Source organism: Typopeltis vanoorti, chromosome 17, assembly GCF_054136105.1.
Source record: "Typopeltis vanoorti isolate ZY-2024b chromosome 17, IOZ_Tvanoo_1.0, whole genome shotgun sequence".
NCBI lineage: Eukaryota > Metazoa > Arthropoda > Arachnida > Uropygi > Thelyphonidae > Typopeltis > Typopeltis vanoorti.
In genome coordinates this window covers 76,828,969-76,856,613 of record NC_143565.1, presented here as the reverse complement: position 1 = coordinate 76,856,613, position 27,645 = coordinate 76,828,969, and the positions used below count along the sequence as shown (strand labels likewise).

Genomic DNA, 27,645 nt, shown 5'->3' with positions numbered 1-27,645 from the left:
CTACTAGCACGCACTTTCCCAACAATACAACTAAGGAAAGAACAGCTTTAAATACAATCACAACGATTTAATGTCAATTATGTATACAGATTCTCTACGATGTTCATCGTTTATTTAAGCTTCAGTGTTTTAGTGTTTTTTCTTTCTTTTATAATGTCACCTGATGAAGGCTGTTACAAGCCGAAACTAGTAGTGTTTTAATATTAAAACCTTGATGCTTAAATCTCGGTTCTAGTCATTAAATTCTTTAAATATATATATATACACACACACACACACACACACACATAAGGATACATACAAATAAAGAAGATCTCATCCTCTCTAGTACGCACATCAAAAAATAACCACAGGTAGAGGCTAACTGCCTGCCAATTTCCAAAAATTCAAGACTAAATGAATGACTCATATTTTTTTTTATTGAAAAAAAAAAAAAAAAAAGGAAATAGAGGATTTGGGGGGGGGGAGAGTAATAATTTTTTGCGGTTAACATTTCTGTACACTTCAATTTCCACTTCTTTGATATCAAGAAAATTAACAAAATTTATTCGCTAACGCTTTTTATTCTCCAAATGGAGTAGACAGAACATGCCTTCAGCATAGATACTCAACAAGTGAAGAGAAAGTAGGCGTATCATAACATTTTATAAATTGTATATATATTGTCTGACTCACTAACTAGAAGCCAATCAGCTAATCTAACTCTTATAGCACAATAATGACGCTAATTAAAGTAACAAATAAAATAATAATATCAGCTGAGTACCAGTGTAAATTTCAGCCTACTTCCTGCTTTTTCGTAATTCACTTCCTTTGCTTTAGATATGTCGTCATTTTCTAGGAGATACTACATATTAAATAGGTATTTTCTGCGCTTTGAAAATCATGAATTATAGCATTAAAGTCAGTAATTTATAAAATGTTATGTTACTGCTTATCAAACTCAAGTTATCTTAACTCAGTTACATTATATAGCTTCTCACTTCATTTTTAAATATAAATTTGCTAACTTAAATTTGAAGAATAATGTTTGCACACACATTATAACAATCATGAAAAAGAATTTTTGTTCCCAACATACAGACATGAGTTTAATGTGGTTTGATCACATGAAACCAATATCAATCAGCTCTTATTTCTCGATATTTGGTATGTATCGAATTAAATATTTTTAGTATTGCATGTTATTGAAGAGGCTGATTGTTTTAATATAGCCATTGTCATTCAAATCAAGAAATAAAAATAAGTTTAATTTTATATAAATATCGAAAAAAAAATCATTGATATCCATGAGCTCAAAAATCGCCGACCGCTAAAAAATGAAGACCTCCTGTGCACCGCTTTCCAAATGGAAAATAAAATCACTAATGGAATTTTTAAAAGTAAACATTGAATTTTTGTATAAACAGCTAAGGGATGCTTGAAAAACTAAATACTGATTTAAATGAAATTTTTGAGAATTCGTAATGTGATCGAGCCAGAATTCACCATCATTTAGGTCTTGCATTAGTCGTTTTTATGATCATTATTAGATATATAGCGATCAAACTACTGTTTTATTTTTAGGATTATTTTATCTTTCCTTATATTCATTATTATTATTATTATTATTATTATTATTATTACGTGACACCTCCAAGGAGTCCAAAGACTCATCGTGGGGAGGACACCTATTCTACAACTCACCGTCTCCACCACTTAACCCACCAGCTACAGCGAACCGCCACCACCACCATCTTATATGCATATGTTATATTCATCTTATACTATATCTTATAATCATCTTATAATATATGTATATTAGGGAACAACCCTAAGGAATTTTTTGTCATATGGCTAGATAAAGAAGTAATGATTGTGGACAAATGGTCTTGCTAGATGGAAAAGGTGGTCAAATGACCTAGGCGAATGATTTGTAGAGTTATTTAATGATTACTGTTGACCCTTGAACAACGCTGGGGTTACTATGATGTATCATGGTAGTCTTTATACAACTGATTGTATGAGCTATATCTAAAGCATGGTCAGCAAAGGCCTAATTGACATAGTCATGATTGCAGATGTATTTTTTATATTCTTCCATACAGATATTGGCTGATCCTTCTGTCTGTCCGTAGAAGACCAACTTGCAGAAACAAGGCACTTTATATGCTCCAGGAACAGAGAGAGAGAGAGAGAGAGAGGAGGGAGATGATCTTTAGTAGAATGTATGAGGGTAGCAAGCTTTCAGTGGAGCTTGAAAGCTGTGAGAGATTGTATTTCTTTAAGATTCTGAAGATTTTAAGACTGTTTTTCTATTTTTTTTCTGAAATGCCTCGGACATACCAAATGATGATAGGATTACTAAAATCTTTCGGAACAGAAGGTGGAGAATTGGGGGAATGATTGGTTATTTTTTATTTTTAATATTTTTTATTTATTTATTTCGATACTGTGGAACTGCGCGACAGACAGTGTCACATTACGCTAATAGCTCGCATCTCACTATGCTTGCGCGCGTAGCAATATGACACTGTGGTAAACACAGTGCTGCTAGCGTCCTTCGCCCTCCTAAGTGCTACGAGATGGATTTTTATTATTTTTTATACAAAATAAGAGAATTGTATAGGATTGTTGATGATAAAATTAAATATTACAAGCAAATATAAACAAATTAATAAATATATTTATATATCGAGAAAAATTAGGGGTGCTGCAGTTTCGTAGTGCCTATGCACGAGCAGCCCCTGGTTAAGAAATCCTGCTAGAGGACCAAAATTATCTAGCCTTTCGTCCCCACCACAGTACTAATACAAATTTACTACAGGGTTACACCCTTTGGCTCAGTGAGAAATTTACTGAACTGAGATCTCTTTATATACATTGTTAGTATTGTAAACTCTGCGCCTGTTCCTTTCTTTCCATCCAGCGGGAAGCTGGATTCTAGAGGAGAATGTAGCCTTTCAATCAGACTGGTCCTTCCCCCTTGTCTTCCAACACTGAACTAAACTTATAGTTCAGTTTAATTCAAACTATTGTGAAGTGTTCACAGTTCAAGACAGAGTAAGATAATCTGAGAGATAAAAAATACGAGTGAGTCATCATAATAACATGATGGACAACCTCAGTGTTGGAGGACAGGGGGAAGGACCAGTCTGATTGAAAGGCTACAGTCCACCTCTAGAATCCGGCTTGATGGTTTAGAAGTTTGACTTCTGACCATTTTCAGAGAAATTTATTACATAATTTGAGTTTATTCTGAGACAATTTAGATTTCAATTGGCTGAAATTAGAGATCAAATCGATATGTAAATAAATCTCGTTTCCTGTTTATATCGGAAGCACTATATCAATTTAGCATTGTAAAAGCCTGAAGATTGAAAAAAATAAAATAAAATAAAACAGATAACATTTTCTGTGGTTTAAAAATGGAAAAACATTAAAAGGGTACAAAATTCCAAACCAATATAGTTCATGTGTTTAGAGTTTGGAAGATCTTTTAAAATATGAAAGATGGAAAAGTAACTACAACAAATGAAGAAGGTGCCTTATCACTGAAAACGAATACAGATCATCGAGTAAATATTGATTATACCCGAATGTAACAGTTGTCATTTTCTCAGTTGTTAACTGCGTACATGCAACTTTCTATATGATGTTGATGTTTATATCCAATCGGAATCATTCATATATATTAGTTTATCTTACAAGCTTATCTCACAGATGGCAGAGGAATATGGGCATAATAGATAAGAGGCAAGTATCTTCAAATAATAGGAATCTATAAAATCCCACATTTCCCATCACACAAATAGTATCGTACTATTAAAACAGCACACAGCCATCCATATTTTATGTTTTAAATTCAATTAATAATGTACTACTAATACTACCACTAATTAATAATAATAACAAGCCCCACTTTGAAAATAGCGAAAAGGGTTATTTTCAAAGAATAGTTCATTTCAAAATCATTCAACTGATTTCAAAAAAAGAAGGAAAAAAAAAAGAATATATTTAATTTTTGATATTTTCGCTGAAAAATTCAGTGCCCTTGCAGATTAAAATATGAGGGAAATTACTATAGTGATCGCTTCTCACACAGACGTCTACAAGGCACGTTGTTGAACCGATTACAATTGGGATATCACATTTTCTTATTATTGACATTACTAAGAGCTCTGAGAAAGTAAGCCTAATCGGATTAAAATAGGAGGGGGGTAAAACAGTGGTTCTTATCTCCTCAGATCACACAGTTCAATAGCTTTTCGACCAAATTTGAAGAATAGTTGTGCCTGACACTGCTAAAGGTCGTATGAAATTTAACGCTTCGGATTAAAATGAAAGGGCTGTAAGGGGGTTTTCTCCAGACATTTGCACAAACTACATCGAAACACTTTAAGAGGGAATTTTTCCCCATAGTTACAGATCGTAATATTCAAAAATTCCGACCGGTGATATCTTTTTCCTTACTTGAACTAATAAGCAATATCTCATGAATAATAATAATAATAATAATAATAATAATAATAATAATAATAATAATAATAATAATAATAATAATAATAATAATTTTTTGGGTAGTAATAATAATAATTTATTAATTTAAAATAATTTAAATTTAAATAAAATAATAATTTAAATAATAATAATAATAATAATAATAATAAGTGAACCGAATACTAAGAAAGCAAGATGCAGTTTCTCTGCTGACATGATTTTTTTTTTAATTATGGAGAATGTAAATTACTTTCTGAAATTAGAATCATAACAGCATCAACAACTACTACTACGTGTACTAACTATTAAAACAATGTGCAGTAATATATAAAGTAGCTTATTGAAAGTCGCGATGAAATCTCTGCCTCCTCGGTACTTCATTTTTTTTTTTTTAATATGAAATGATTTTTTATGTGATAGTGTTATTACTTATGGTGTTCATCTGAGAATTTCGGCCCATGAAAAAATAAAGGGCTTGTAAGGTGTGGGGGTGATTGAAACATCTAAAGACTTTTTTTATGCGACTCCCATCTACGAAAGGTTTATATGTGAATCTATAGTACATTCGTACCGTGGGAAGGTTAAGAATTTTTCTATTTTTATTGATTTCATTTTTTTTTTTTTTGGTATTTTTTTTTTAATTTACCACATGCGGAAACCTTGCTCTAGAGATCAATCCTCGATGAGTCTTTAGACTCCCTGGAGGTATCACTTAATAATAATAATAATAATAATAATAATAATAATAATAATAATAATAATAATAATAATAATAATAATAATAAAACATGGAACTTTTTTTCCTAAGCCTTGAAGCGGCTTGGGAAAGCCTTCAATAATCTGTATAAGTCAAATTGTTAACCGATTTCTATCAAATTTGGAATATATTTGTTCAATCGTTTTATATCAAATTTAGGTTTGGTAGGAAATGATTAATCCAATTGGTTGATTTCATCTTGAAATCAATCAATTTTCTTCCCATCTCGCAAGATGATCTTTCCAATCTATTTGGCACATTTTAATCAGTAGCTCTTATAGGATCTGCTCAAAAGTTTTGCAAAAATCCAAATAAACATAAAATCCAAGTAAATCATAGCTATTACTTTGGTCTATTCAAAAAGTCATAACTTCATCATAAAACAGTAAGCTGCTTTTCCATAACCAATCTCCCTTAACGAAGCAAGTTATGGAGAGGTTCGGGTCTATAATTCTCCACTTCATGCAATGAACCATCCTTATGATTGTAATAATCGTTGTAAATTTCCAAGTACATCCCTAGTCTCCTTGTTTCATTGAAGATGATTAAAAGTGGATTAATTAATTTGTCATATATATATATATACACCAGCAAAGGAGATATATGATCTCCACTTCCAACCTTATTAAGTGATTTAAGATATCAACAATTTCCTCTTTTAGTATTATGTCACTGAAGAAATTCGCTCCTTGAGGAATATTTTCTCTTCTAACTGACAAGTGTTGATAAGATACACTTAAGTACTATTAATGTATTATTAAATTCTTCTGTAGCCATAGCCGGAGTATTCAAAACTGTTTTGGAGGAACTGGTTTTGCGTAATTCGTTTCCATATCCTCTCCTTTTACATATCTATAAAACTTTTAGGATTGATCGTGGCATTCATAGCCAGCTAGTTGTAATTTAAACTTTGCTTTATATCTTTAATTAACTGTTTAGCTAATGTCACTTGTTATTTATATCTATCATACTAAACAGCTGATTTAGCAGATCAATATTCTTTTCATAACTTTTTCTTATAACATATGCTCTTTGAGAAATTATTCATCAAGCTTACTCCTCGTTTATTTACAAAATTGTTCCTAGGGATAAACTTAAGCATTAAATTATGCAGATATCTCTCAGTACTATCTATTTTTCATGTCTGCTCCCATTGAATAATGTCTTCCGCTTAATACATCTTAAGTCTCTGAATCATATTATTTAGCTTTTAAAAAATAAAAAAAAAATTCCATTCCTGATACTTTCTAATTATCATAATCCCTTGGTTTTAATTTCCTTCAAAGACTAAACGACTACTCATACTCTTCAACCACGGTGCACGCGAAGCCATATCACAAATTAATCCACTGACTATGCGTATTAGGTATCATACAGTTTCGAAATCCTGAGCCGAATAGAAATTCAATAATCCATCGATCCGATAGCCCTAAATCGCTCCTGATAACAACAGCATGCTCCTTATTTGTTCTATTCGATTTGTTCTGACAATATTATCATTCTGCAGTACGATATCATGTCATGTCATGTCATTGTAAACAAGACTCAGAAAATCCCCCACAATATTCAGCCTAATTTCTCAAGATATAAAGTTATTCTTTAAGTTTCGTGCCTTAGTATGAAAATTTATATCATTCAAATTATACATTAATGCTTAAAGCACCCCTTCCCTCCTTTATTATTTGGAATACTCCTCATATTATAGCCTGATTGCCACAAATTTCCTTTGGCGTCATTTTTAAATCTCTTAAAAACTCTTTTAGCGACTTTATCTTAAAAAAAAAAAAAAAAGAAGCAATATATCGTGCATAAAAAAGCGAACTACGTATCAAGAAAGCAAGCTAAATGTGATTTAGAAGTAGTTTGCAATATTGTCCATCCACTATTGTAAATGGTAAAAAATCGGAACATTATCAGCGGGAAATGTCAAAGTGAAAATTTTTATAGTTATGAGTGCAATGCTTAAAAGAAAACAATTTTTTTTTCTTGTTAACTGCGTGAGGAAATAATAATATATTGAATACTTTAAGACGGAAAAGTATTTTTATATTATTACTAGGGGGGATCCCCCCCCTGGCGCCCCCCCCCCTTTGTTCCGGACTGGTTGGCCGGTTCTTCTTGAATTCCGATGACTCGAATTTTGAAGACTCGACACTCAGGGTAGCCCCTGAGTTTCAAAACGTTTCAAAGAACTTGACAAAAACGTTACATAGAAACGTTACAAAAAAGTTACATAAAAACGTTACAGCCTATATCCGTTTCAAGCCGACGTCACATCCGTTTCCAATTTCAGCTTATCATTTTATAGTATAGAGTAGATAAAACAGAGATCACCCACCACTTCGGAAACAATGAAAACTCTTCATCGTTTAGGAGCTGGAAACACAGCACAATAAACCACTTCACGGCATGTAATCCATTCTCAAGGTCACTACCAGGGACATGTTTGAATTATTGTAATGTTTTCTGAAATCCGAAGAATACTCTATGCCGGGTTTCAATAAAAATACATTTTAGAAAGAAGAACAGAGGTTAAAAGGAAGGGGGGAAGAAGAAAAAAAAACTAAATTGGAGAAAAAAATGGAAATCAAACCTATATTCAAAATAACCTGACTTTCTTGCTATATGAAAAGTACTTAAGATCGGTTAATACTGTATTCCTGAAAAGATTCTACAGAAACTTTGGTGGTTTAGAAGTTATAATTCAGACTGAACTAAAATATAATTTTAGAAAATAGATGCAAAATGATATTGAAAAAAAAATTTCTTGAACTCAAAACCAAAAAAAGTGAAGTGCTACTCACTTCCGATTTTTTGAGTCTGCAAACATGATAAAGCAAAATAATAATAATAATAATAATAATAATAATAATAAATGAAATGATTGCTCAAAAAACTAAACTTTCCCCCGTTTTCTTGAACTGAAATACTAGGAAGCAGATTAGATTCATTCCATTTCCTGTGACAGCAGTTGTTACACTATCAAGATATACACTCTTACCAGTACTGTATTAGGATATACAATTCAACCATGATTTGAAATGGAAAAATCTACCCAATCTCTTACTAACAAATTAAGATACACACAATGTATATTATACAACATTAAGCACGTGGTATATCCTAATATAGAAATTACAGCTGACGAAACTTATAAATATATCTTTGGTCTATCACACATTATTATAACAGAATCGTAAATAAAAAAAAATTTCAGTTTAAATCTTCCCGCATTAAATAACTCTAGTTTCTCGGCATGTTATTCAAGAAAGTAACTTTAGTTAACATGGCCATTCATTAGACTCTAAACATACTTCTCTTTATGCATCGAAATAAGCACTGAATTAAACTTAACAATCTTCACGCAAAGTGTACTACTTTTCAAAATATCCCAGGCAGGGGCGTGCCGGCCATATGTGTAATGTGTGCGACGCACACAGGCGCCAGGATAGTAAAGGCGCCAAAGAGGAGGAAATATTTTTTAAAAAAACGTTTTTTTAAAGTGATTTTTTTTATTGGAGGGGGGGGGGATAGGTGCGCCAACTAAAGTTTTGCACACAGGGGCCGGACACTACTAGCGTGCTACTGGGTATAGGGGCACCAACTAAAGTTTTGCATACAGGCGCCGTACACTACTGGCGTGCCCCTGATCCCAGGAGAGAAAAAGGTATCATTCAATGTCATTCTATCTTTAGCTCTCTTAATGTAAAACTGTGAGATGAGAAATATTTTCTGAGAAAGAAATCTAAGAGAGGATTAAGAGTGGTTCTTGAGGCAATAAATGGCATTGAAACTTATCTAGGACAGTGATATACTTGATAGAATTTTGCATTTATTTATTTACAATATATAATATTTATTTGTGTGTAATATTTGAGATTTTTGAATATAATTTTTGTATTAAATTAAATTAGTTTGTATTATAATAATGCATAATATTTAGCCTATAATATTTATTTGTGTATATTTAAGATATTTGAATATTGTTTAATAGTTATTCAGTTATTTTGCATGCCTTAATTGAATATTAATTATTTACACGCATATTTTCTTATACTTCAGCCATTCCTTAAAGCAAGTCCAGAAGAACACACACACACACACACACACACACACACACACACACACACACACACACACACACACACACACACACACACACACACACACACACACACACACACACACACACACACACAGTTAAACGACATAATACATTACCTCATATCAACCCTTTATTTCAATTAAATTGAATTAAATCACAACTAAATTCTGAATTTTAAATTGTCTTTCAGTAAAAAAACAATTTAGTGAAAAATCATTAAATAAGACCGGTATTCGTTCTTATCCAGGAAGTGAGGACTTTATCATCTGAAGATGAATTAGCCGGTCTCATACAATATGGTTTTGCCTGAGTCTATACAGCATAGTTTCTGTATGAAGGGACAGTGATTCATTCATTAGTGTCGTTTTTATTCCAGTTGTCTCTGATTGCACTATTTGTTGAGAAATATATTACACAGAGTGCTTGTACTTTATTCACTGACATAATAAAACTACTTGTTTTTCTTGCCTCTGCAGTATAGTGGCTATTGGGGAGGGTGTGTTGTTTACCACTGGAGCAAGTTACTATCGCCCCGACGTGAAAGTTTTAAGCTTTTTTTCATGTGCGTGGTATATGCGAAACTTTTTAATTTCTTTTTTCAAAAAGTAAAATCAGGGGTGCGAGCTATATTCGAATAAATACGGTATTTCAACTATAGATAAGTACATTGGTACCTTCTTTAAATAAGAAAAATAGATCGGATGACAGTGATAATACAAAACGAGTTTGTAATGTGTAGTTTCTGAAGAGAAAGAGGTCTGTAACGAATCCACAGAATTCCCATCAGTTGCAATGCGATAATATTAATACGCTGAATGAAAGGAAAGATTTGCTGACATGCTGGACACTCGACCGGTGGATCGCATTCAAAGGTAAATACAATTGGTTATTTTGTAGGAACATTTTTCTGTTTTGTGACTTTTCTCCCTTTACAGTAATTATGCCTACATTATTGTGTTATTATTCAACAATTGTTTACAGTTTTGAATGTGTATATAAAGTCAATATCAACAGTCACCTGATTACGAATGAATGATGAAAGGGACAATGAGGTTTGGAGCTTCACCGGATAGCATCTAAATGTAAATACAATTGGTTATTTTGTATAGGACCCCGGAACTTATTCGTTTATAATTTAACCACTATTATTACCATTAGGTTTATAAGAAACAAAATTACTGAACTGCTTAAAGATAAATAGGATGGAAAAAATTAATTGCTGTCAATAGTAAGTTATGCTGAGTTTTAAAATATGTTGATACACTGTTATTAGATCTCCCAAATTTAAATCAATTAAATTCCTTCATCTTTCATACATCATTATATATGAAGGTATTTATATATAAATACCTTCATATATAAAGGTATTTATAATTGCTAGTTACTAATAATTATTAGTATCCAGTCGCCTCAGGACAGTCTTCCAAATTTATTTGGCTGACAATTTATGACACTGACATAATGTATTGCATGAAAGTTTGGTATTTTATGTTCTAGACATGTAGGACAATCCCTGTTCTTTCTTCAATGCTATACCACTGTTCTGTTCTTTTAGTTCTTTGTTAGCAACCAGGATTAGAATCAAATTTCCTCGAGTTCAAAGCTATCGGAAGTCATGACTAAGTAGTTGTCCATGGCTAAGCTTAGCAAGGAGATTAACGTCTTCCATGATCTTTTTTTCTTAAAGAGATGACTGCTAGCAAACATTCAATTTATATCTTTTGGCAAACCAGTGGCGAATTCTCCATGCTTGCTGTGCAAGCTCATTAATTGAGAAAGAAGTAATATTTATTTGTTAATAAATGCATGCATTTATAAGCATTCCATTTAGGCTTTTATTTTTGTAGACAGATGTCTTAAGCTTGCATGGCAATAATTGAACTTTGCATTGTGTTTCGAAGGCCGACGCTAGTCAAGCTACCTTGGTTTGCTCGGTTGTGGGAGCATCCAGGTCCTCGCTTCAGCACTGTGATTTCATGCGCGCGCATAGCCATTTCTGCTCCCTTCACGTCATCTCAACCTGTTGATTAAACACGGGCCATACGCAGTCAAAGTAGCTCTAGCCAGTGAGCTTCAGACAGCCTTTACAAGTGTGCGTATTGCCTGGGAAAAGTTACAACCAACTTTTTATGACGATGTTATTGATCATTTCATAAAGAAGAACCATAGGGTAGAATTTGTATTAAAGCAACTAAATTGAAAAAGATAGAATATCATTTGTAAAATAAATGTTGTATTTGTATGATTAAATGTACATAAATTTCTAAATACTGTACATAGTTTTAAACGGTCAGTAATTCATTATTCCGCTAATCAGACTTCAATCACACCTCTCATTCCCTGAATGATAACAAGAGCAAGCATGACTTTCAAGACCAACATTCGCCCCTGCGGCAAACTACACTATTTCAATTCCGAACTAGAACCTCGACAGTTCAGAAAGTGTCACCATGCTTTTTCAAGTAATTTGGATCACTTGTGAAAAAAAAAAAAATAAAATAAAATAAAATAAAAATAATAATAAAAACAAGATATGTCTGATCTCTCCTGAATTCATAATGTGATACTCCACGACTATATCAAAAGTTATGAGAAACGGTTATCAGGAGAGATCAGACACATATCCTGTTTTTTATTATAATTTTTATTTATTTATTTTTCCTTCTTTCATCTCACATGTACAACCTTCACTTGTGAACCTGCCTACACCACTCTCAGTCCATTGTTTTATTGTCCTGTATTTAAATTTTAAATATAAGGACTGCATCCTATGGGTGCAGTGTAAATTATTTAGCGTTCGGTACATGCAGTACAAGTAAACAGCATTAAAAAAAAAAAATACATATGAACATGAGTATAAAAATACATCATGAAATTTATGGAAACAACTACCGTGTTAGAGTAAAACTTTAGTTTAATCTTTCCTTCTTCTGCGCGTTTATCCCGCTTCTAATGCAGGGTTTGCATGTTACATTGATACGACTTTGTTAGTACAACTCCCAACCGGCCTGCCGCTGGGGAAGGGGAATGTATTTTTGACTGTAGCAGTGTGTGTATTCAGGGGCTGGTTTACGTGTTCTGAGGGACGAAAAACCCGAGTATCCGGGAGAAAAAAACCTTTTACCTCCGTATGCGACCGGTTAACTCACTTTTAGTCGAAAGAGACCGGATAAAGGTTCCTCACGTCTTTGACGAGAATCGAACGCAGATCTTTCCGACCAAAGACTTTGTCTATACTGACTGAGCTACGGAGATTCTACCAAAAAAAAAAAAAGTCCCGGTTTTTTTTTTTTTTTGTCATTCACCAAGTAACAGATTTAAAACGACATTGGATCCATGTGAGAGAGAAAAGAAAACGCCTCTGGATGGGCTTGAACCACCAACCTTTCGGTTAACAGCCGAACGCGCTAACCAATTGCGCCACGGAGGCACTTTGGTTTAATGTAAAACAAAATAAACACTCGATGTTTCTAATACGGTAGTTGTTTTCATAAGTTTCATTATGTATTCTGGTCACCGTGTAGGCATGAAGGAAAGGATGAGTATAAAAACTATAATTGCAAATCTAAGTTTGTGATCTAGTTCAGTGCCGATGATGCAGCTTGGAGAAAATCTTGAAAAGATGGGAGACAATGCGAACAAACATGCGGATTGCCAAACAACTTAACACCATAGTGTAAGCAATAAATAAAAATTATTTGATATTTTTGTTGAAAAATTCATACAAACACACAAAAAATATTATTTTGAACTTCTGAAGTAATACACGCACGTTTTCAAAATTAAAAATTGCTTGTGAATGAAAATTACACAAAATCGATTAAAATGAATTACAAAAAAATGATGTAAATGAATTATTATTGCTATTTATAGAAGACCAAACTTCTAGAATTAATAATTAAATAATTCCTTTCCTCAAAATTGAAATAAATAATCATTATTAGAAGGATATGTATGCGTATATTTCTTGTTATTTTATCTCCCATTGTATATCTACAAAAATTTGTTACTTATTTACTAACAGAGTTTTGAAGTCACTTTTGAATGCAGTAAGTTGGTATTTAAATAACCGAAACCAGTCACTCTAAAATATTTCATTCTAGAGAAAAAAAAATTATCAAGGTTATGCTCCGTTTTATCTTAGCATAAAGCAATAACCTCTAAAAGTGGGTCAGTTCTCATGGTTGACCGGCTTTAAAATTTCCTTAACGGAGGAGGCAGGTAGGGGGAAGGAGGGAGAGGAATTAAGAACAAAGCATTTTCGCATGCTTAAAGTGAAAGAGAATGAAAGGAACCGGAACATTTTCTTTCCAGAACACCAGTTGTCAGAAGTTCAAATTCAAGTTCTTATACATGTTACTGACTTCATATTTTAAACGCTTTGCAGTTTTACTTTCCTCATTTGTACACAGACTGTACATATCATACATTTAATTTATGCATTTCACTACGGAGTATTTTAAAATTCACTGCGATGTCTGTCATTAAAAGTTCGCCAATTTTAAATCAACATTTCCACGTACGTTCTTTCACTAAAGGTTAATTACTTTCTACTACATTCTTAATAATCACAGAACTGGTTATTAATCTCAAAAAAAAAAAAAATGCGGTTATATTGTTCAAGTATTAAAAAAATGTATATACGTTAGTATTATCAATCTTTAAATCAGATTTTCAACTGTGTCAACGTTATCAATGCAAATAAACTCATAACGTCAATATTTGTTTATATGTAGGTCAGTTGTTTCCAACATCTAGTAGCGCCCCTCTGGAAGTAAAACAGTAATATTTATTGAATTGTAAATAAATAAATACATACATCTAAAATTAAATGTCCTCGATACTTATCGTTCTTGTCATTTCATTATTAAATAAATTTCAACTTAAATGGCAGGCCGTAAGCGGGTGGGTGGAGCTCTGTGAAAGATTTTTTTGTCTGTTTGTTTGTTTGTAAAGACAGAATTATATAACAACAGTGAAAGTGCATTCCTTTATTGTAAATGATTTTTGTCGGGAAATTACTATCATTAAACCACTTTTCATACACTAAGTACATTATTATAGAAAGAAAGTATCGCAAGCCAGTCGAGTACAGTACTTAATTAAATTGTACTCTAGTTGAACGAAATATAGCGTCATTAGTAATTCAATCTTCACTAAAATTTGTTGAGTCATCTCAGCTTTGTTCGATAATGATACGAAATTGTTTTTTTTAAAAAAAGTCTACTCTTTATTATTTATTTATAACTAAGGAATATGAAAAGAATCCAAGATAGATATTTTTTGCAATAATATTCTTCTATAGTCGCATCATTCACTATTATAAGAATTGAATGTAAAGCTACTTCATATTACAAAACAGTGTTTTCCATGTGGTAGTCTGCTGATCACTTGCCTTTCTCTAACCCGAGGATAATATGCAGGACCTAACGGGACCATTTTTTAAATATATATATATATATATATATATATATGATATTTCTGAAAGTATATTGAAAACTGGAATTTATTTCATTATTGTTAGAATTAAAATGCTTTTAGGTTCGAACCCACCGCCGTGAATGTCGATGAAATTCATTAGGTGGTAGATGATTATTGTCTCATGTATAAGGCCTCCATCCTTTTTACTGAAGGCGTGAAATGGCTCACAAAAAAGTACCATCTTTGGTTTTCAAAGTACTCTTCACTCATATAACATTGATACCTACAAACGGCGCTAAAAAAAACTATAGGTTTAAACACTTTCACTGTAGAAATTTCCAGAAAAATTCACTTTATTGAAAATCTCTTTACAGCGATATGAACTTTCTTTAAAATACTTTTTGACAACTATTGAAATCACCACCCCTCGTCCTACCTTCACATAGCTGTAGGTTTAAGTAAGTCACTTATTTAGCTCTAAAACAATCTGACCTCAATTACGTCACAAAGACATTCCAGTTCCTGAATCGTGAACCACTCCCACTGGATTGCTAATCTCCTTTCAATTTATCAGCTGGTGCTACTACTACGTCTATTGTGATAGCATTATTCATGTTGTCTTTATTCAAAACTGTTACGTACTCCAATAAGTCATATTCTTTCAAGTTTTACTGAAAACCATAATTGGATACAAAATGGGAAATGTAATATTTTAAATATATTACATCGATTTAACTACTACAATTATTATGAATATAATAAATTATTTTTGATGTTGTTCTTGTTGTTGCAATTTTTTCTTTAATTAGCTTAGTTCTGTGCGTGTAGTGTCTATGTATTTAAATATACTATAAATAAATACGCAAAATAGAAGATAAAATGGTGTGCAACCCGGCAGAGACCAAAAAACTCTACCAAAAGATATAATAAAAGAGGACTAACAGAAGAGAGCTGATATGAAAGACTGTGTAAGAAGAGAAGCTGTGGCTGAATAAGAAGAGATGGAAAGAATCGATTTTCTTCTAATCGTCATCGACTGAAAAGAAATCTCTCTCCCTCTCTCTTAAATCACTCAACAAATAAACTGTACAAAATCGAAGGATGTGATCCGTGAATGTGTCTGGAATTTTCCTTTTTTTTTCTGCTTTCTGAACAATTCCGCTATTCATTTTATAGCAGTTCTGTGGAAATAGTCAGGGATCCTTTAACAACGTAGATTTGGTTGTAAACTGTAGAACGATGCGACTGGCAGATGTGCTCTGTAAGGGTACTCCCCCCCCCCTAGAATTTATTTTTATTTTTTTTATTTTAGTCGGATTACTTTGACGTTTCTGAAGGGACCTTCGGCAAGGAGAAAACACCTATATTCAAAAAATTCGGTCAAAATCTATTGAACTATGCGATCCATAGATTTACTTGTAGGAGGAGCAGGAAGAGAGGGAGGAGACACAATGCAATTTGGGCGTTTGTCTCTATTTTCAAACTGCTCCAGTTTTTCATTTATTTTTTAATTATTGCACTCTATGCTTCAAGTGCAGGAGAATGTATCAAGTGAAATACCCCAGTAGAATAAAAAAAGGGTATGATTATTGATCATAACCAATAATCATACTGAAGTTAGAGCAGATCGAATTTTGCTACTATGATTCATGTAGTAAGTGTAGTCAGTGAGTCGCTCTTTACAGAATTCTGTTTAAGTCACTGCCTTAACTAATAATAAATTGTATGCATGTTATGTGTCAAGCATTTCTTCTTCTTATCATTATTATTATTAAATTGATGTATTGAGCTGATTTAACATACAGTAGAAGTCCAAAATAAAGCAAACATTCATCCTAGATTAGAAAAATGCTACTACTTAAAGCGAAGTCATACATTTCTTGGAGTTTGAGGAAGTTAGGTTTCTCAAAGTCTTTCAGAGATGTACTTCAAGCACTCTTTAAAAATGTTCTACTGTGGGTTTAAATCGATCTAAACTCTCTTCTATCCTTGTAGCATTTCTTTTTGTTATACTTTCTCTACGTAATATAACAGTGGCCTGCTTTATAGAAAACATTGGTTAACATTGCTGCAAACAGTTCATTTATTGTTACTTGTTAATATATAATTTTCTCTCATTTCAGATCCTCTTACCATTTATAATGATTCCATTGAAATTAATATAAAGATAATAATACAAATTTTAGTACAAATATCAAGTAACAAATCTGAATAATAACAGTCAGAATTGACTAATTCTGTCATATATACGATAAGCAAAACAGAGCGAACAGATGCATTTTGCAAAACTCATAAGGTTCTGGGTCAATGCTCCCAACCGGTAGTCCATTAACTATTTAGGGATTATAAGGTATGAAAGTGGTCTACCGATCTCTATTTATCTAAAAACGATAATAGTCGAACTGAATTTGAAAATATTTTTTAAATGCGAACAAATATCGAAAGGTGAATTTGTATTTCAAGAAACTAAATATTTTCCTGATTTTATATATATTTTTTATTATTCCCTGAATCTCTTTTCATAGATCCATTTTGTAAAATACTCTGTTACAGCAATTAGATATATACACGTCTATATTTCTATGGTCAGCTAATACAGATATTGTTAACATAAGGTACTTAAGGCTTGCCATCTACTACCTCATGATTAGGCCTGTCCCTAAGACGCATTCCTTTAGGCCGATCGTTTTTTTTTTTAATTAACTTTCTTGCAAAAAGTATGGCATAAAACCATTCTAATAAGTTTATTTTTGAAGAAAGAAAGTTCTTGGAACGAACAGGTTTTTAGCGCTGAGTTTTCGATCTGTCTGGTAAGAGTCACTTTATCACTAATAAAAGAACACCACATTATGAACTAGATGAAATATTTGCGTTAAAGGATTCTAGCAGTGAACAGATAGAGAAGCCATGAATCATAGGTATCGTGATAGATGGTAGATTCAAATCTTCCGTCTGTCATAACGATATCTATCATAATGATATCCGTTCTCCAGTCAAAAAGTTGGGGGTTCAAATCCCGCCGTGGGCATGGATGTTTGTGATTGTCTGTGGAAATACTAGTGGTGGTGGTGGTGGTGGGGGGGAGTAGATGGCATTGGTGTAGTTGTGGTTAGTTGTAGTTGGTGGATTGAGTGGTGGAGACAGAGAGCTGTAGAGCAGGTGCTCTCCTTCGATGAGTCTTTGGACTCCGTCGAGGTGTCACGTAATAATATTAATATTCTCCTTTTATTAGTGTTATAGCTTCAGACGATGATTAAACAAAAATAACAGTTTTCTAGATTGCTTTTTTGTTTCTACCCCATCATAGAAATTAGCAAAAGTAGGAGACTTCTTATTAACTTGAGTTCGTTTTGTGCAATTATTCAGCACACATGCGACAACCTTTATGTGATGACCATAGCTTTCGTAGATTTTTCAAGTTTCAGCCGAAATTATGACACGATACTCAATTTTGACAAACTCCGTAATATTTTTCAATTTTTTTAATATGACAATATCCCACATAAATAAAATGACAATATCCCACATAAATAAAATAAAATGTCATTTCAGTTCGCATAATGTCTTCACGACATTATGCGAACTGAAATGACGGATTAGTCATTTATATACTCGCGCCATCTATCCTTTAACTTTAATTTAGTCTAATATATTCTTCTATCATCGAACATACCAGATGCGTTCATAACACACGTAAAATAGTCGTAACTCTTTTGAAATCGGTAGTCAGACGGACTTCACATCTCGCCATCGCTGAAGTGAGTGCATTTCAAAAGTGGTGTTAAGGTATAAAGAGCTAATAAGCTTCATTTCGGCGATATAAACATTATTTAAATTAAGGGGATATTAAAACCCCGCATTGTTTTAAAACCGAATAAGAAACTCAAAAATTGGAATCAGAGAGTTTCTTGTCGAATATAGTAAACTATAAAGTATCGGCGACCACTAGCGTGAGCTAATACAAGTGACCCTAGTACGTGGTGCAATACCGGACAACTCGTAGCAAAGATGATAGAAGAATATATTAGACTAAATTAAAGTTAAAGGATAGATGGCGCGAGTATATAAATGACTAATCCGTCATTTCAGTTCGCATAATGTCGTGAAGAGCCTATATACGTGAAGCGCCTTAATGGTTGCACCTGTTTGGAAACTCGTATAGCAGAGTATATAAGTTTTTTTCGCTATACACTTTGGTATTAATTGGTCTAGCTACTCACTGATGAAGCCTCAAAAAAAGCTGAAACCGGTCTGGGTAGTGACCTTCCAATCATAATGTAATAACAGCATACATTTCCTAGGAAATGTGTTTTTACATTATGGGAAATACCTAAGAATAGCGATCAGAACTTCACCACCTTTGCTACGAGTTGTCCGGTATTGTACCACGTACTAGGGTCACTTGCATTAGCTCACGCTAGTGGTCGCCGATATTTTATAGTTTACTATATTCGGCAAGAAACTCTCTGATTCCAACCTTTGAGTTTCTTATTCGGTTTTAAAACAATGTGGGATTTAATATCCCCTTAATTTAAATAGTGGTGTTAAGGGGTTATCTTTCAGTATTTCGTTGTGATTAGTCATGTGTAATATCCATCAAAACACATTGATATAAAATCAAAATCAGATGCAGTCCATGTATATGACAGCTGAAAAAAAGTTGATCTTAAAATAAATATGAAGAAAACGACATTTCTTAAATTAAACAATAAATTAAAAAAATAAAATAGATTAAAATACATTCAAATAATTTTAAAATTTTACATACTTTGGACCTAGTATTGATGATGAAAGTGAGCCTGACCAGGATATAACACACAAATCGACGTAAGCAAATATCGTTTGCAGAAGATTGAATAATACATGGAAATTATCTATATATCATAATAAAATCAAAAGTCGTATTATTATATGGATCAGAGACATGAAAACTGATAAAAGAAAGAGGAAGCCAAGTAAATAGTTTTTCAACAAAGTGTTTGTTTGCATTGCACGTGTATGAGAATCCAGGAGGAGAAATTCTAAGGATAACTCTGGCATGAATCCCGGAAAAAACTGGAATGCCTAATCTAACTTGGCAAAGAATGACCGAAAGAGAAAGAAAGACGAAGAGCTGAAGAGAAACAAAATTAATTGGAAAAGACAGCGAGGACTAACTAGATGTGACAGTAGGGAAGAAGAGAATAAATAGGTCGTCGTGTGTATACTACGTGAATTATGTCCAGATATTGGAATTAGAAACCTAAGTTTATGTCAAAAGAAAAAAAAAAAGTCTTCCTGCCTGATCTAAACATCGCCTAACTCTGAAATTGACTCAAAAATAAATAAAGTAATAGAAATATTTTCTATTTGATGAGTACAATGGAACCCCAAGGCGTTTTTGGTTTGAGACCTACCATCATGGATGCTACCTCGAAGCTATACAGGTGTTTCATCAGCTGTAAGAATATGGAAACGCCCTACGGAAGAAGAATTCTTTCAACATATGTGAATCACCTTGACAAAATATTTTCAGTCAATTCTACGAAACATGAATACACAATCATGATACGCACTACAAGTACATGAATTTTCCTTATAATTGCTTGCGGCGATTTGGTTAATTAAGCAGTCTAATTATATGTTACTGCTTTAGCTGTTTTGGAAACGTTTCATTAAAAAAAAAAAAAAATCGCTGTACTCGCATTACTAAACTGTCTTATGCTATCTCAATAAGAAGCCGTAATAGCTCATTTTTCATAAATGTAAATACAATTAATTAATGAGCATTGCCAGAACATGATTTTTCTGCTAACAATAAAACGAAACAGTGATATCGTTTCATTTCTATAGGATGACTTTTGCTATTATTATTATTTTACTTTTTAACTTTTTTTTGCTCTCTTTTTAGATGCGTTTCTTAAAATCTGCAAGCACTTTAAAAGTCGTTTTGTCAGTCAGCATATACAGATGAAATTAATTCGGAACGCTAATTAGACGGATTTTACTAAAATTTAGCTTTTGAAATTCTTAAAAAAATACTTAGGAATTTAGAATCCCTATTAAAAAAAAACGGCCTATGTAGCCTTGGGGATATGATATTTGCATCATTAGCGGTAGGCGCCCGAAGAGAGACTTCTACAAGTTCGATTCTAGTCACCCACTCCTTGAATTTTCTGCCGGTCTGGTTGGCTGAATGGTCAGCTTATCCGCTCTCTAGCCAAAAGCTGCGGGTTCGAATCCCTCCCTGGGCATAGATGTTTGTGATTGTCTATGAAAATACTAGTGGTGGTGGGCGATAGATGGCGTTGGTGTAGATGATGATGGTAGCTACGGTTCGTTGTAGTTAGTGGAGATAGAGACAGAGAGTTGTAGGTGCCCTCCTTTGGCGAGTCTTTGGACTCCCTGGAGATATCACATAATAATACTTAAAATCTAATGGATCATTTCCGTTTTGATTTCAATCGGGATATTTGTAATGTATTAAAAACTTTGGGAGGAGCTTTTTCAGTTTTATGAAAATAGTTTGTTTACAAAGTTTTTCGCATACTAGAGGATACAAGCAAGACAAAAAAAAAAAAACCAAGCCGACATGACATAGCCTCAGCTTTTCCCACGAGCTCCAAAGACGATACACGGCTCATACCCCATTACTCCCACCCCGATTCTTGTTACATTATATTCTATCCTTTTCCTTTCCCAATAAAACTTCTATCTTTCACCTTCTTCTCAAAGAATTCACCGCCCACCCTTAAAATCCGGGTTTTAAATTTCACATACCTTGTGTCTTACCTGCAATTCTCCCACATCTCTTTATCTCCACATTTCCACACCCCCCTCTTCCTTTCAGTCATACTTCAGAAATATCGCCATACGCCGGATGCATCTCAATAAGATGACAACCAGGAATATCCTACAAAGGTAGGTCCAAAATTATTCCTTCGTTATATTCTTCATATGTCTATATCCTTAAAACATCAGTAATGCTCTAAAAATTGAGTAAAAAGCCAGTGACATCATGAAAAGGAATACTCCTAAACAAAAATCGGCAGAATAGTCATAAAAATGTATTTATTTAGAGGAGTAACATGGAACATTTTCCAGAAATAATATTTACTAGAGGAACTGTTCCTGATCTTTTTTCTGTCGGTTCCCGATTTATTTTAGGATTACATGCCATTAGAATTATGGACCACTAACTAATGCAGTTGTCTCTACCTCATGAAATGAGGTAGAGACCATGAATATAGGTGGCTACTGAGGAAGAGACCAGCATACAAATGTTGCCATCGCTTGATGCCTAACCCTAACAGGGTATGTTATTGTCTGAAATAATGTGAGTACTACGGTCGATTTTCTTGAGTTTACGGGACGAAATATGAAAAGAATTATATGAAAATATGAAAATAATTATATTTTTTCAATTATCGTTACAAGAAACAAATGCACTACGATCTAACGCCGATATTCATTTGCGCTTGTCATTGCTATTGATACGAAACTTTTATTATTGGTGTTTGTTTGTGGTGAGGATGAAATATTTTTAATAAAGCAATTTTTTAATATGTAAATTTATTTATTAATAAATTAGTTACTGATTAAGAAAAAAAAGTTTTCTTTTCTTTGTATATGCAGCACCCCTACTTAAAATTTTCACCGGCCGCCACTGCATCATAGTAATATCAAAGGTATTAAAATTTTAATATGCACTTCACATCCATGGTAACCTGGACGTATATATATATATATATATATATATATACATCTTGGCCAGTTAATTTGGTGATGAGTTTTAGGTATTAAACTTTTTCTTTCTTTTTTTTGCACATAGTGATTGATAAGACATTTACAACAATAACTCTGCACTATATCTTAGTGTATTGATAAACTTTTCGTTAATATATTTCTTTAAAATAGATCTTATATATCTATTTTATAAATCTCCAAATAAATATGACGCAGTCTTTTGTACGGTTAGCTTTCTTTCTTGCTCGCCTTAGATTTTCTTGTCTAAAAAATTATGTCAGTGATTTACCTGAACACTTTTGTATACCCAGCTGCTTATGATTTTTTTTTCTGCTGATTACGTCAGCTGCATCTGCCTCCTCATGCAGACTAACACGAACAATGCACAGCAAAGAACATTCCGTTTTCAGAATATCAGAAAGAATTCAAATTCACACGAATTCTCTATGTTAGCATAATAAATCAGTACAATCTAGTTGGATAGCTCACATCAACAGCTGCTCAATTTTTGAAACAGTCATTCTTGTAAAAATCCAGGGCATTCGGCATCCCGAATCGAATTCGTCCTAGTGAAAGCTGGACGAATGGGACCCTCACCAATAGAACAGAAGGGCAAAAAGTAGGATACTTGCATATGCTCTTGAGGATGCAAGGACAAACATTTGTTTATATTATGATATAATTTCTTGCCAAGTATAATAGATTATCTAGCCCAGTAGAAAATATTCCCGCCATGAATTGTTGTTCGCACTGGAATTTTCATTGTAAAAAGAGAGGATTATCTGTAATTATCAGTTTCTTAAAGTGTGTTTAATAATACCAATCAAATAAATAAACTGTAATTAATTAATGCTATCTGCTATATTTTTTTATTTATTATTATTATTATTATTATTATTATTATTTTGCTCAAAGTGAGTGGCATCATTCCATCTCTAACTTTTTTTTTTTTTGACATTTTTATCAACTGAGCTCCCATCTTTGTCATTGCCAGATCAGTGTACCAGCAGAGGGAATACGGGAAAGGAGATAACTGCCGCCATCTCGTGTTGTTAATTCTAACTAGTATTACCATATGATATAGCAGTGGTGACGAACCTTTTTATATGCCGTGTCAAAAATTTACAAATCGAGTTGCTGACGTGCCAGGCAGTTTTTAATAGGGAAAAAATTAATAGAAAATTAATCTAACTTAATTTATTTATAAATTTATAATATTTTATAAATAATTACAATTTTATAAAAATTATTTATAATTTTATAAATAATATTTTATTTTATTTATAATATTTATTTATATATAAATTTATAATATTATTCAGTGTAAAATTGATTATTGTATTATTAAATTGATTTTAATGATGTTGGTTTGGAAAAAAAGACGGTAGTGAGAAAAATATTTATGCATTATAACTCACCATAGAAGTCAGCTGAGCAGGGGAAGCAGCAGAAAGATGTCAACTTGTCGAAACGCTTACCGTATTTACTCGAATATTACTTGCCCTAGCTCATAACTCGCACCCCTGATTTTACTTTAGGAAAAAGACATTAAAAAGTTTTGCATATACCTCGCACACGAAAAAAAATGTTTAAACATGTTCACGTCGAGGCGATAGTAACTTGCTCCCTGCGGTTCACAATATGCCCTCCCCAACAGCCATTATACTGCAGATGCAAGGAAAACAAGTCGTTTTATTGTATCCCTGAATAAGATACAGAGCCTTTTGCAGTCTGTGTAATATATTTCTCAGCAAATATTGCAATTACAGACAGCTGGAATAAAAACGGCGCTAACTAACTAATGTCCCCTCTCACAGAAACTATGCTGATATAGACCCAAGCAAAACCATATGTTGCACGGGAACACGAGAAACACAGTATCTAACTAAAAACTATTGCCCAATTTTTCAATTACATGAAATAAGTGTTTTTTTTTTTTTTTTGCATTTGAAATTCTCGATTTCATTATGACATATTACAAAGGCTAACTTCAAATAAAATTCTACCATGAATTGAAATATGCTATATAATGCATGTGTGAGTTCGCCTGTCAGCTCAAACGCAAACAATTAGCAATAAAATTCAACCAAGGGTTAAATGAGAAGTTCCGTCAGAACGATAAACGACACCCTGTCGTGAATGTGTTAAAACTAAGAAATATATAGTGAATGTTGTTACAACGGTTTCAGATGTTATGGAATTCGGTTGAAGAGAATTAGCATTTCAACTCAACAATTGTCGGTTGCCTTTGTCTTTGGGTCGCGCGATCTTTTGTTAATGCTCCACCAATCATACGCATGTCTTCATAGCTGCTCTCTCGTGTAAAACAAAATTTAACTTGTACGTACTTTAACAATTAAAAAAAAAGGTTGAATAATTTATAAGTGTATAACAGTATCACCTGTAAATCGTTGACATGCTAGTAAAATTCTCGGACGTGCCATCTCTGGCACGTGTGCCATGAGTTCACCATCTGGATATAGAGTAAGGATTATGTTACTGACTTGTAGCAGAAATAAAAAGTTCATAAATTACTATTACTCGATGTATTTAGATCAATATGACATAATGATATAGATAACAATGGCGCTATGGTATAAAGTTGTACAATTTATTAATGTAAATAATGTAAACTTAATTGAATTTTTATTATGGTTCAAACTTATTTATGAGTAAGAGTAGCTACTACACGAAAATAAATAGCAGTGAATAAATATATATTCTCGCACTAAACTGCCAAAATATTACAAAAATTTAATTTTAACATATTTCTAAAAAAAAAAAAAAATCAGCTAACGTCTTTCTATTCCCGTATATATAGGGAGTAGGAGAGGCCGTTTTTAGCCCTATCTAACTTTTAGAGACTGAGTGGGCAGTTCAATCTCCACTGGTACCCAATCATAGATAGCTGGCCCAAGGCTATCACTAATTAAGCAGCAAGCAGTGAAGAGTGACGGCTCAACAAGTGCCGCCATCTCGTGGTCCCTAACCCTAATATTCGTATTTAATGACTGAAATAATGTGGGTTCTACGGTCGATTTTATTGAGTTTACGGGACGAAAAACCCTAGTTTCCAGGAGAAAAAACCCGCTTGCCCGTGCCAGAGATCGACTAACTCGGGAATCGGTCGAAAAAAGGCGAAAGAAAATTTCCTCTAGTCGCCGACTAGACTCGAAATAAAGTCTTCCTTCGTGCGGCCAAGCGCCGTGGTATGCAAACGCCACATCCACAGAAATTACCCGATGTGGAAATTAAACAATAGCATCCTCCACACAGACAAATTTACTACAGACATAAAACAAATATTAGACAGCATAACTGACATTAAACATCCAGTGGAGGCCTGGAACAAGTTTAAAACACAAGTTAAAAAAGCCGCTATAAACATAGGGAAACAGAAAATAAAACACAAACAAAGAAAAATAAACATAATAAAAGAACTCACAAAAAAAAAAAAATACAGTACAGATAGATCCCTTCTACAAAACAAAACTGATATTTACGCTCAATTTGGCTTTGGATGAAAGCCAAATTGAGACAGATCGAAATTAAAGAGGCTGAAGGGGCATGGATTCGGGCGAAGACCAAAACTATGGAACAAGATGAAGGTAAAACTAAATCTGGGTTTATGTTTGAAGACTTAAGAAAGCAAAAAACCATCTTTCATAAAATCAAACACGAGGGGCCAGAGGTCGAGGGAGACGCAAATCTCCTCCGCCACTTCCACTCGGAATATACAAAGATCTTCGCCCGAAAAGACAGTTACGCAACAGAGACACAAAAACTATTAAAAACTTTCCCACACTCAAGGAGACAGACGCAGAACAAATAGACTCACCAATCACACCAACAGAATGCAAAAACACCATTAAGGCCCTTCCACTACACAAACTATAAAGCGTACTACCCACTTTTTGAGATACTATTTGTGAACATGCTTTACGAAATACAAAAATCGGAAAGCATCCCAGACTATTTCAACCTTGGATACATAACACTTGTACCCAAAAAGAAAGTCAACACAAACCATGGAAACACACAATGGAGAGGCATAACACTTCTCAATACAGACTTTAAAATCATGTCAAAAATATTGTCACACAGAATACAAACACACATTCATAAATTAATATCGCCATCCCAAGCCTGCGGTATAAAAAATAGGAAAATATCAGACAACATCCTACTGGCTCGTTGCGTATATGAGCATTATCAGACTACACAGTAGCCTTGTCTGATGATAAGTCTTGATGTTGAAAAGGCCTTTGATTCAGTTAGCCACCACTATCTGAACGAACTCCTCATAGCTGCAGGCTTTGGGAAGACATTCCAAAATATAATATCTAACATATACAACACAGCACAGTCACGCCTCATAATTAACAATAAACTCTCAGCACCTGTTAAAATTGACTGTTCGGTCAGACAGGGAGACAGTTTATCTATGATTCTTTTCGCTCTTGCCTTAGAACCGGCGCAATCTCAGAACATCCCGGAATAGCGGGTACTCACATAGGAGGTGAAGGACAAACAAAAGTGCTCGCCTATGCCGATGATGTAACATTAACTTTAACAACAGCCGAGTCCTTCGCGCTGGCTCTCGATATATTCCACACATTTCACAAAGCTTTAGGTCTAAAGTTAAACCTAAACAAATGTCATGCGTTGTTCATCGGCAGGTGGGCAAATAAGCCAACCTTGCCGAACGAAATAAAAATCAACGAATACCTCCCACTCCTGGAAATCACAATAGAAACCAACAACAACAAAACGCACTATGGGAACTAGCTTTTAAAAAAATAATAGAGAAAATATCACAAATGAAAACCAGACAACTTTCGGTAACCAATATGGTATCTGGTGGAAAACATCAATTATAACGGGAAACAAGTAGAAAAAATACACCGAGAGTGTGCAAAATTTATTTGGGGTTCAAAATACGAATCCCTAAGAAGGACCACAATTTTCCATGACGTTGAAGCCGGAGGACTTGGCCTGATCAACGTACGCCTGAAAACTCTAAGTGCAAGAGCAAAGTTCATAGAGAGAGCGTACTCTGAAAGAAAAGCATGGAGCACATACATTATACATCATACACAAAGAATAATGCCAGACAAAATAATCTATACCCTTCCCCAGTCGCATGGCAAAATACCCA

General features: G+C 33.4%; 1 non-coding gene across 1 annotated transcript; it reads right to left on the bottom strand.

The window, feature by feature from the left end:
* Positions 1-12,697: 12,697 nt before the first annotated feature.
* On the bottom strand, positions 12,698-12,771 carry TRNAN-GUU (transfer RNA asparagine (anticodon GUU)). Its single transcript has one exon. It is a non-coding gene; the product is annotated as a tRNA-Asn (tRNA).
* Positions 12,772-27,645: the final 14,874 nt, after the last annotated feature.